This window comes from Pan troglodytes, chromosome 7 (genome assembly GCF_028858775.2).
Source record: "Pan troglodytes isolate AG18354 chromosome 7, NHGRI_mPanTro3-v2.0_pri, whole genome shotgun sequence".
NCBI classification, from domain to species: Eukaryota; Metazoa; Chordata; class Mammalia; order Primates; family Hominidae; genus Pan; species Pan troglodytes.
In genome coordinates this window covers 112,297,732-112,310,000 of record NC_072405.2, presented here as the reverse complement: position 1 = coordinate 112,310,000, position 12,269 = coordinate 112,297,732, and the positions used below count along the sequence as shown (strand labels likewise).

At 42.1% G+C, this 12,269-nt stretch overlaps 2 protein-coding genes and 1 long non-coding RNA gene across 9 annotated transcripts in view; 2 read left to right on the top strand and 1 right to left on the bottom strand.

Annotated features, from left to right (window-relative positions):
* NCALD (neurocalcin delta) overlaps positions 1-12,269 on the top strand; it is a 445,958-nt gene that overhangs the window by 59,299 nt on the left and 374,390 nt on the right. The gene's annotated exons all lie outside the window — the stretch shown is intronic.
* Positions 1-12,269, top strand: part of LOC129135751 (phosducin-like protein 3) — a 239,181-nt gene that overhangs the window by 31,571 nt on the left and 195,341 nt on the right. The gene's annotated exons all lie outside the window — the stretch shown is intronic.
* On the bottom strand, positions 4,723-10,323 carry LOC107976401 (uncharacterized). The gene is made up of 3 exons (XR_001720334.3): positions 10,238-10,323; positions 7,769-7,815; positions 4,723-4,809 (listed from the first exon to the last, which is right to left on the bottom strand). It is a non-coding gene; the product is annotated as an uncharacterized LOC107976401 (long non-coding RNA).

Below are 12,269 nucleotides of genomic sequence, written 5' to 3'. Positions count from 1 at the left end.
CTAATTTCTAAATTAATTTCTAAAACTCTTAGTTGTTTTCTTTGCTGTGCAGAAGCTTTTAGTTTGATGAAATCCCATTTGTCTATTTTTGTTTCTGTTGCCTGTGCTTTTAGGGTCATATCCAAGAAATCATTGCCCAGGCCATGGTGTGGTTTATCATAAATCTTTACTTGCTTCTGTTTTTGAATTTCTGTACATTTGTATCTTCAGGAGAATTGTAGACTAAATTAGTTAGGATTCAGTTGGAAAACCCAAAACCACACTGGGTATTTCTAATACCAGAGATTTCATACAGGGAAATGGTTCCACAGGTGTTGGAAATCTGAAAGAGCTAAAAGGAAATGCTGAAGTCATGCAGGCATAGTAATAGAAAGAAGCAGCCGTCTTTCCCAGGGCTGATGGTAGGGTAGGGGGTACTTACTGGGAGAGGGCTGGAGGAAGGGAAAGAGGACACAATTCAGACCATGACACCATACACAAACTCCCTTAAGACACTGTACTTTCAGTCTCAAAATGCTATGTTAGCTCTAGCTTTTTTCCAGTTCTAGGTACAAGGAATGTACTTACCAGTTGTTTGTTAAATAAATAAATTTTGTATTAGATGACGCATATTCATATTTATACTTTTAAGTCTAAAGCCATCATACATTTTAAATTGAAATTACAAAGAAAATCTGTCAGATTTTTAAATGTCAGATAGATGTTCTTAAACTTTATAAGCAGCTAAATACCGAATACATGCAAAGCGTCTTGAATATTACAAAACTTATTAAATTTAACACAAAGTGTAAACTTGAGCTATTTCATCATCTCAGTATTTCATTCTTTAAATGTTCCTAAGGTTGAAAAATTACTTATCCGGTAAAAAAAAAAAAAAAAGAGATTTCTAACTCAGGTAAACTGAGGTTATTTCGAGAGGATGGAGGCTACTTGGTCAATTACTTAAAACCACGACGTAGTTGCTTATGGGTTAGGACTTGGGTCTGGGACATAGGATCTGTCTTAGTGTTCCTTCTGGGGATTCAGGAAAATGGGATGTAGCATACTCTGATCACATGAGAGAATATAACTTGTTGCTATTGTTAGACAAGCAAAACGAAAATAAAATATATAAAGGAAAGCATATTTTGAGGAAATTTCGATGGGAAACAGCAACCAATTGAAAAATCATTGCTATAAAAAGTCAGATAAGAAATTCAGTTCTGAGAAAAGCTGAGTCTTCAGTTTCAAATGTTCAATACCAGGACTCTGTAACCACTGAAAAAGTACACTGAAAAACAAACCAACCTTTCCAGGAGGCCCAAGATCATGGATCATGTCCACAGGAGACCATTCCCAAGGGAAGAAGGGGAATTTCTTGTATTCAGAAGGCTTTGTTGGGAGTTCACAGCATGGATGTAATGGATAAATTGCTGGGAGATTTTTCGTACCATTTACTATCTTGAACAAACCACTTAAGCACTTTGCTAAGTATGCTTTATGGGTAATAAGCTAAAGCGTGTGGGGGAAGTATTAAAATGTATACAATACCATATGATTACCAGACATTATTGTTAGGAGGTTCATCTTATCCCAACACTAACTTCACATACGTGGATTACATAGAAAAACACTCTTTTGGAAGATGAACATCCAAAAGAGGGAGGAAACTCATGATCTGGGAATGTGGAGGTGGTGAGTGAATCTGGGTTAATTTGGAAAAGATTCATGAAGGATCTGTTTCAGTCTATTACTAGGGGATTGCTGGCAGTGGACTGCTGCCATCATAGCATCATAGGAGGTGGGCTGAGCCAAGACTGAAGGTGAGAGAGGAGGGGATGCTAGGGAGGCAGTGATCAGGAGGCTGTATGTCCATTCATTCTACAATCACCTATCACGCTCCTACCATGGGTCCAACAGGGATCAAGACAGATACAGTCTTCCTTTGAAACATATCTGGTAGGGAAAACAAAGGAAACAACTAATTATGGTTGTTTTTTTGGTACAGGTGGGGGATTGGTTCCAGGACCCCTGTGGATGCCAAATTGGCTCATACTCAGGTCCCCAAAGTCAGCCTTGTGGAACTCGTGAATGCAAAAAGTCTCTCATCCCGTGAATATTATATTTTCCATCCATGATGGGGTGAAAAAAATCCGCAATTAAGTGGACCTGCGCAGTCCAAACCCGGGCTGTTCAAGGGTCAACTATGCACAATGAATTATTTAATTATAGTTATTATGATACGTGCCAGGAAGGAAAAGTGCAGTGTGCAGTGGAAGTGTGGTATGGGAACCTTATCTGATGTGTGTTGAGAGGGCAGGGGAGCTGAGACCTGAGGAGGAGGGGTTGGCTGGGAGGACGGCTGGGGCAGAGCAACCAGCACAGCAGAGGCTGCTTAGCCGAAGCCTGGGATGGAAAGGAAATGAGCACTTTCCAGGAACCAGAAGAAGGCTGGACAGACCATGATGAAGCTGGAGGAGGGTAGGACAATGTAGGCCTAGGTAAATGATTTTGGATTTTGAACTCCGTCCTGGGAGCATGGGGAAGCTGAGGTGGGGTTGGAGTGGAGCAGTTTGGCCTCTATAGGATAGGTGTTGGCCTTGGAGACGATGGGAAGTATCTAGATATTAAAAGCATTTAAGAGGAAGAGTTGCTTGAGTTGGGGACTGGTTGTATGCAAGTGGGGAATGAATGAGGAAGTGTTAAAGTTGCTTCGAAGTTTCTCGGTGGACTGTGGAGCCATGAGTGGAGACAGGAGACACTGAAGGAAGTATAGGCTTGTTGGGGAAGATGATGACCCTAGTTTAGGACATAGTGAATATGTGTTCCTGCAAGACATTCAACTGGAGAGGTCAACTAGACATCTGGAAATATGGGCTCGGTGTTCAGGATTGTGGAGTTGGGGTGTTTAAGATGTGATGGATTATAATTGTAACCACCTGAGTGAATGAGATTGCCTGGAAAGAGAAGAAGGAAGAGAGAAGAGAGTTTCTTTGAGGGCGTAGATATAAAGTGAGAATAGGTAGGACAAATAAACAGAAGTTGTTTATTTTGAGCCTGGACCAAAGCACTTCTGTCCTTAGTGAGACTCATTCTTAATTTGGGGGTTGGTGTGCTGACTCCAGGGCTCTTCTGATCTAACTTAAATTCCCCTTCTTCCCTTGGGAATGGTCTCCTGGGGAGATGACCCATGATCTTGGGCCTCCTGGAAAGGTTTGTTTTTTTTTTTTTTCAGTGTACTTTTTGAGTGGTTGTAGTCTTGGTATTTTTCTGAACTGAAACTGAAGTCCCAGCCTTCTCCCAGAACTGAATTTCTTTTTCTTTTCTTTTCTTTTCTTTTTCTTTTTCTTTTTCTTTCTTTTTTTTTTTTCTGGAGATACAGTCTTACTCTATCACTCAGGCTGGAGTGCAGTGGCACGATCTTGGCTCACTGCAACCTCTGTCTCCTAGGTTCAAGTGATTCTCCTGCCTCAGCCTCCCAAGTAGCTGGGATTACAGGTGCGTACCACCACGCCTGGCTAATTTTTGTATTTTTAGTAGAAACAGGGTTTTGCCATGTTGCCTAGGCTGGTCTTGAACTCCTTTCCTCAAGTAATCTGCCTGTCTCAGCCTCCCAAAGTGCTGGGATTACAGGTGTGAGCCACTGTGCCTGGCCAGAACTGAATTTCTTACCCAATATTTTATAATACATATTTTTCAATTGGTTGCTCTTTCCCATCAAAATTTCCTCAAAATATGCTTTCCTTTATGTGTTTTATTTTTGTTTTACCTAATAATAATATGTTATATTCTCTATGTCAAGTTTTAATTTTTTTTTTTTACTTCTTGTAAGGATCCTGTTTGGCTTTTTGTATATTTAATAAAAAATAGAACATTTCATTTGGCAATTAGAGCTTTTACCTAACAATTAGAAGATGGTATGGGTTATTTTTATATACTATTAGAAAGTCACTACTGATTTGCCCAAGTCTTATCATCCTATCAGTTCTGTAGTTTAGGGAATTCAACTCAGTTTATTCTAAACACTATATGTGTCTGTGTGTGTGTGCGCGCATGTGTGTGTATTACTATTGTATGAGCATAAGCTCCATGAGGGGAGATACTTTTGTCAGCTTTACACATTGATGTATCTCAAACATGCAGAAAAGCACCTGGCATATAGTAAGTGCTCAATAAATATTCATTAGAAAATTGAATAGTGTGTGTTGGAAATACAGACAGAGGTGTTTAAAAGACATCCACGTAGTAGATTCAATCAGCAAATTCTCATTGTGGCATTGTGTGGCTGGTGATTAACTGAATTTTATTGATTTTATACTTTTTTTCGTTATGAGTATTTTGCATGTTTTGCCTTCAAGTGTTTCAGACTGTGGCATTATTAATTTCTATTTATTTATTTATTTAACTAATGTAGCAGGTATAAATTTCAGTCCAAAAATGGGATCTTGAGGCCCCTTTCCATATCAGGGTTGCACCAGAATTGAGATATGTGGAAAACAGGTGAAAGGAGGGACCCAGACCTGGGCGGAGGGTCCAGACTTCCAGACACTTGCACCTTGCCATGGCCTCAGGACATTGTCACCAAGTAGTGGTCAGATTCTACCCCTCTCATTGTGTCTCCCAGCCCCATCTAGCTGGCACTAATCCTGGTGGACAACTGTTGAAACAAACAACCCGTGAACCTCAGTGCTTAACATAATAAATGTTTATCTTCCCTCATGCAGTGTTAAATGTACATATTCTGGTTGACCAGCTTCCCTCCAGGCACTGACTCAGGGATCCAGGCTGCTTCCATCTTGTGAAGCTACCATCTTCCAGGGCTTCAGAGTTCTTTGCCCCAAGCATGTGGAAGGAGGAAAGAAGAATATGGAGAATGAAGTCTTTGGCCAGGCAGGGACACACATCACTTCCTGTCACTTTCCATTGGTGAGAAGTAATTACGTGGCCTCATGTAGGTGCAAGGTGAGCTGGGAAAGGGCCCTGACTGAGCAGCCAGTTCCTGGCAACAGCTCTACACCATGGAGGGGGACTATGGATCTTTGGTGCTTGCCCAGCTATCTCTGCCACAACCCTTCTATTTTGCTGATGTCAGCTACTTTTTACCCATTCCCTGTTGTCTTTAAGAGCACTTGGCTAATATTTTCAATGAGCTCAGGCTTTAGGAAAAAAAGTCAGGAAGGAAAATATCTTGCTAGAAACATCACTTGGAGCTTGAGAAGCAAGGTTTTTCCAAGAGAATTCAGCTTGGCTACTTTCATGGAACAGGGGAGAGAGAAATAAAAAAAAAAAAGAAAGAAACACGAGTTAATTTTTAAATTAAGTATCCTGTTGTGCAAATATTTATTGAGCAAATACTATGGGCTAGACATTTAAATATAACTGTGTTCTTCCTCAAGTGTTACCCTAAGAGAGGAAAATAAAAACGAAGAAATATTGCAGTGCTCAAGACAGAAATGCTTTTTAAAAAGCTAGATTATTTCAGAAGTAAGAGCTAGAATGGAGGAAATCAACAGACTGGTGGAATCTAGAGGGTGTGGGCAGCGGTAGGGAGGCAACTTTAAACTGGGTAGCCAGGGGTGGCCTTTCTGGGGATTAGAAGGTGATTTCTAGGCTGACACCTGAGACAATAGCAACTCAAGCCTTGTGAAGAACAGAGGAAAGAACATTCCAGGCAGAGAAAACAGCAGGTGCAGAGGCCGTGAGGTGGGATAGAGCGTGGCCTATGCAAGAAACAGGAGAGAGGCCAGAGTGGCGTGAGCATGGGGAGAGAAATAGCGGATGCTGTGAATGAGGCCGGAGATGGAGGTAAAGGCCAGGACACCCAGAGTAGGCCGTGGAGGGAGGGGGAATTTTTTCCAGGTGCACTGGGCAGCCAAGGAGGGTTAAGTGGGGGAGCGCGAGATCTCCCTGATCACTCCTGGTCTGGTGCCTGTCAGTCGGTGTCCAGCCTCTTGATTCCTGATATGCTTCTACTGTGGTGTACTCCAGCATGTAAATACACGAAGTATTCTCTCTCTCTCACTCTCCTTTAAATATTTTGGGTTTTGGGTGGTGGTAGGTTGCAAAACTAGTTCTCATGTGTCTGTGGGTGAAACACTGGAAGACACAGCCAATTGTGTAGACCCAGACTGTTAGAACTGGAGGACTGGAAATGGAAATGCAATTCAACAGAACAGAGCGAAGGGGGAGCCTGTGAGAAAAAGAGTTCTGGCATTGTGAAGCCAGTTGGAAAATAATTGTATTAGACCAGGAAAGAGAGAAGGGCAGGAAAAACAGGGCTTGGGAGAATACGACAGGGGAAGTCTGTTTGCTAGATGTGATTCAGTTTAGTTCTTTATTCTCTACCTGCTCCCACTTTTGTGGGGTGCCTGCTTGCTGCTGCAGGATAGTGAGGTGTGTTACTGTAATAATATCTGGAATGGACTCTGGGGCTACAAATTCCAGAGGGTATAAATGATACTGCTGAGGCTGCCCCACAGGTGTATGTTTAACTTTCTGAATCTGGCTTACATTCTCCCATTCTTCAAAAATTACGTTTTCTGTGGTAGCAAGAGGCAGTTATGATGATTCAGAAAGATAATGCCTACTGGTGCTTTACTAGATTCTCTTCCTGGAAAGTCCTTGCTAAAATTATGTCAAGGTCATATAAGGACAGTTTTGTGTGTGTGTGTGTGTGTGTGTGTGTGTGTGTGTTTGGGACAAGACTGATTCTGTATCACTTTAAAAGTATACAGTTGAAGGATGAGTAAACAACAACAGCAAGGTTAAGTGTTTGAGTAACATTGTTTCAGTGATAACTGATCTGAGTTTGATATCTTGACACAGCCTGCCACTTTGGATTCAGTTGTTGTTTTAAAATGGCTTCACATGTTTCCCTGTCACCTCAGGTGCTTCAGAGGCCAGCGTGCTAGAAGTGAGCACACATAGAAATAAGACACAGACTCAGGGTTTGCACATATAACAGGTGGACCCATTTCTCTCCATGGGTTAGGAATGGGCAATGGTTTGGGGGACTCTATTGGAGGTGGTTTGATGGGTCAAGGAGATAATTTTATCATTTCCATTTTTAGAATCTGAAAGATTTCTTTCAGTCTTCTGGAATCTTCCTTTAAAATGCAAACAATTCTGAACCAGGCCATTTTCACCCAATATCTCTGTGAGAATTAGTAGAAATGAGTTTGGAGGTAGGTGTCCCGAGGCAAATGGAGATGGGTAGAGCTTAGAGGAAGCTGGAAGGTGACCAGAGGTATGGAAGGATGACATCAAGGACAACGTCAGGCCAACCGCCTCCTTCAGGAGTGGGGCTGTGCACACTCTCTTTCTGAAATGTTGTGCTTTAGTTGAAGAGTTGTCCCCAATATTTTGATTTAACATAAATTTGTGCATTTTGGTGCAAAGCTCATGCTGCTTTCCCAGAGTACAAAAAAGAATTAGGTGGAAGCTTCCTATTCAGACATGCCCCAAGTCACGTTAACCTGTGGGCACACACCTGCCTTGCTGCGGGTTTTCCCTCTCTTCTCTAAGGGCAGGTCTTGAAAGGAAATGGATTTCACAAGTTGTATTCTTTTAAAGCTACATCACAATGGTCACTAAATAGCTATTTGTGTCATGAATGGCTGCCTCCCAGGCTATGCCTCAATCATCTTGTTCTTCGTGTATTGTCTGGGCCCAGCACCGTGCCACTCACACAGTGAGTGCCGACTGTGAGCAATGCAATAAGATTCTAGAATTACTGAACAAATGCTTGAATAACTGCTAGATGGTATTAGAGATACAAAGCTTCTCTTACCTTGGGTAAAAAGCGTATGCTGATCCTGGTAGCAAATGAATAAGATCCTAGGAAATGAGAACCAGAACATAAAATATATTTCAGGAAGACTGAGTGAGGAGGGAGTGGCTCTCTTGGGGACAAAAATTATTTCTAGTTCAAAGTTATTGTGACAATTGTGGAGCACATGACCTGTGACATTTCCCTCCAGGCTTTGCCTGCCTGCCTGCCTTTTCATCATTTCGGTATTGATTGGCCTCACATTCCGGGGAAGTGGGGAATGAAGAAATGGCTCATTTTACTACTTGTTAGCGCTGTGAGTTGGGTCCAGGAGGGTGAAACTAATAGCTGAAAAAATCCTAAGGGTTTTCTAAAGACTTACTTATTTGTCTTCTCATGAATAATTGAGAGCCATATATAGTTATAAAATCATATACAGTTATAAAATCATATATAGTTATAAAAATTGTCAAGAAACCCACAACCCACTCTTGTCTCCTTGGAAATGTGGTATGGAAATGTGCAAGAATTTTATTTATTTATTACTTTATTTTAATGTTTATTCTGGAGACAGGGTCTCGCTATGTTGCCCAGGCTGGTCTTGAACTCCTGGCCTCAAGCGATCCTCCCAGCCTCCCAAAGTGCTGGGATTACAGGTACACACCACCTTGCCCAGAGTAAAATTTTACTTTTGAGGCAGCATAGCTGTGATATTTGTAATATTAATGCCTCCAATAGCAAATTCCTGTAGCCCTGGGGAGTTTAAAATTGGGATGACGTTGGATGGAGGATGCAGGTGGTAGAGAACAAAGAAAGCTGAATTCCAAAAATGTGCAGCCTCAATGCCCTGACCTTTGTATCTCTCGCTGCAATGTATTAAAGGCCTCTGTTTCATTTGTAAGCATTCATTCATGGAGGAATAACCTCCCAAAGGTTTGTAGCAAGCATTCCTGGGGATCTATTGGTAGCTTGGACAGAGGGCTGAGTGCCTGGAGTTGTTCACATCCCCGCTTTGCCCGCTGTCACTCTGCCCTGAGGTAACAGGCAAGCGGCTTCCTTGGGTGGTGGCGCCTGCGTATGGAGCAGTGGAAATATATGGGCGGATATGAAAAAAAAAAAAAAAGCCTTCACTGATTCACATCAGAACCAAGTAATGTGACTTTTCAGATTAGCAGATCGAAATCTGTTGCAGCCGCTCAGCATTTCTATTTCAAGCCTGGAGAACATCTCTCCAACTGTTTCTTTCTTCTTTCTCCACTCCTGCTTCAGCCCTCAAAGCCCCTACTGCTTTTTAGCTTTTTGGTTCCTCCTGTGCTGTAGAGTCCATTGCCTGAGGTTTCTTGATTTTTTTTTTTTTTTTGCCAAAGTGAGAAGAATTGTCAAATCTCGTACTCTATTGTAGGCTGGACTCCACTGAAGACATGTCAGAGAAGCAGGACTGGGGTTCCCATAAATCCTGCTTGAATGAGCAAGGGCATGAGTGGATGGGGAGACACCTAGGGAAGAGCAAAGTGCCAAAGAATAAAGCACAGCATCTAGGGTGCTTCCCGCTGATAACACTCAACTTTGCACACTGGCTCAAACATGGTGTGAAGAAAGTTTTCATTCCTGTGTGGTATGTAATTTTTGTACATTTCATATCATTAGAACACCAGGTTCATGGAGCAGCTGCTACCTGTAGACACTGCACTTGACCCTGAGCTTTCAGAGGTTAATAAGCTTTAGCTGCCATCCCCAAGGGGCTCTCTGTCATGGAATGCTGTTTGTTTTGGACCTACATCACTTGTAGAAGTAGAAGGGGCTCAACAAGTGTCTGAGAAAGGGAGTGAATGATGTTCATACAAAGAACGAAAGAACTGAAAGTGATTCAGCAGGTTTTATTTGTATTTGGTGTACTTGGGCCCAGTGGTGTTGTGGAGGTGTGGGGAGCCATCCATTCATTCTCCCTCGGCCTGCCTTGCCCTGGTGGCACCTGTTTCAGGGACATGGGGCTGGGTTAAAGGAGCATGTACCTGACTCATACAAGCATCCAGTGGCCCTTCCCCTGAGCCCTGGCAGTGTTGGGGAGTGGGTGTTAGTACTCTCTCCTCTTGATGTAGATATTCCCAGAGCTCTGGGGCTGGAGGATAGATGAGGAAGGGTTAACTCCAGGGTGGTGACAGCTGAATATACAGCATAAACAGCATTTGGGGATGAGATCACTTCTGTTTTGGGAACCTAAAGGCAAACACAGTTGCATTTGTTCGTGTAATCATTGCCTTGTTTGAGGTTGTTTATGTTTAGAAATTCATGTTGGAACATTTATCAGTTGGGGCACAGAAACCAACTCTGGCTACTTAAGCCAAAAATGAATCCACTGGTAGGCCATGGAGCAGTTCCCAGGATTGAGGGAAAAGCATGAATTGTATATGGACCTGGTCTCAAAAGGAAGTGGGGCAATTCTGGGGTTCTAAATACTGGGAAATTAGGGATAGTCTTTTCGGGACTCACCTCAGGATGAAGCAGGAGCTGTTTTCCATCCTGAAGTTTTCCTGGAAGAGCAAGTTGGCTGGGTCATTCTGCCCATCCCTTTAGGTCACTAAAGGAAGTCAGGTGTGAATGCTGGGAAGGCAGAAACTGGCAGCTGTCCACCCTATGAAATGATGCTTACTTTCTCAGGCCTCCCTCTTCCTAATCTTTCTGGTCTATTTCCTTTGAGACAGGCTTTCAAGAGTAGTTTTGAGCTTTTAGAGCATTCCTTGGGGCTGTAGTGGACATGTTGGCAACTGTGACTGGAAGAAATCATAACAGCATGGAGGCAACAGATGGAAAAATTTGAAGTTTCATTTAAATAATGATCTTAAAAAAATGTCCCTTTATCTACTTATTCCAGATCATCTGGATGATGCTTAATACCACAAGCACCTATTCCTCTATTCATTCATTTTTAGTGCATTTGGATTTTCTGGAGCATTGGTCGGTCCTGAGTTGAAATTCATTAATTGTCATGGTCTAATGAGAAAAAATAGGCTTAATTAAAAATAATGCATCTGCGTCAAGTATAGGCCAAATGATATCACAGAGTGCTGTTTTTAGAAGGGAGAAAATGTTCGGGAAATGGGGTCTTTATGTAGCACGTGGCAGCTCAGGCATGATGAATGCAAGGGAATCTGGGCCATTGCAGTCGGCACCGTATTCAAATTGAAAGCAGCAACTTAGTTTCAGCAAAACAATATAATCCTTTACATGCCACTAATGTTATTTTGAGTTTTATTGGCTTTGCAGTTTTGGGTTTAATTAGTGCATTCATTTTATAGTGGTATGAGACTACAAGCATATAAATCATTTTGTATTTCTATATATTTAAGTGAGTTATAATAAAAATAACTGGTCAACCCTGGAGGTCCTTGAGGATTTTTTTTTTCTTTAAAAGGAAAGTACCTTATTCAAGTTTTAGAAATGCTAGCCTATGGGAGATATTTGCACCCTCTCTGACCCCACCTCTATGGGAGGGGACACATGCTGGGCTTGGCCATGTGACTTGCTTTGGCCAGTGGGATATTACCTGGCATGAAAGCAGAGGCTTTATAAGAGCTTGTGGATTGGCTTGGCCCCTTGTACTCCTCTCTTTCTCTAGGAGAAGATCATGTTTCAAATGCTGTTGGTTCAAAGAGGATGACAGACATGTAGAGCCTATCTGAATCCAGCTCAGTCAACCTGGATCAGCTAAACTCTAGCCAACCGACAGATCTGTGAGCAAGAAATAAGTGTTTATTGTTGTGTGAGACTGAGATTCTGTGGTTGTGTGACACACAGCATTGTTGTGGCAATAACTGGCTGATTGATGAGGTAGCCACACCCTGGAGCATGTGAGCACAGGATTTACTGAGCACTTACTATGTGCCAGTCATTGTGGTGGGTGCTGAGGCTACAAGAGTGAACAACAAAGACCAAGTCTCAGCCCTTAGGGGGCTTCCATTCTGGTGGGTGTTCAATAATTTTTGCTTGACTATTTATCTGATGAAAGCTTTATTTTTCCTTTTTTCAAAAAGGCAAACTACCTCTACTCTGACTTTTGTTGTTTGTTTTTGAGACAGCAGCTTGCTCTGTCACACAGGCTGGAGCGCAGTGGTGCGATCATAGCTCACTGTAACCTTGAACTCCTGGACTCAAGGGATCTTCTCCTCTCAGCCTCTCCTGGCCTCAAGTGATCCTCCCACCTCAGCCTTTCAAAGTGTTGGGATTGCAGGCGTGAGCCACTGTGCCCAGCCAACTTCGACATTTTTGAAAAGTGAAACATATAGGTAGATGTGATCTTATCTACATATGGATTTTATATTTAACCAAAAAGTCAAGGAATAACTTGGCTAGTGATGTTGTCACCATTATCATCAAAATTGCCTTTGTTAAGGCATTTGCTTCTCTTGACTCATGTCTAGAAATGTCTAGAAAGAATATAAAAATAGATGAAAAAATAAGAACATCATCATTTTGTCTACCAATTTTGCTCTTGGTTGATTTTGCTTTATACAAAGTTTTGACT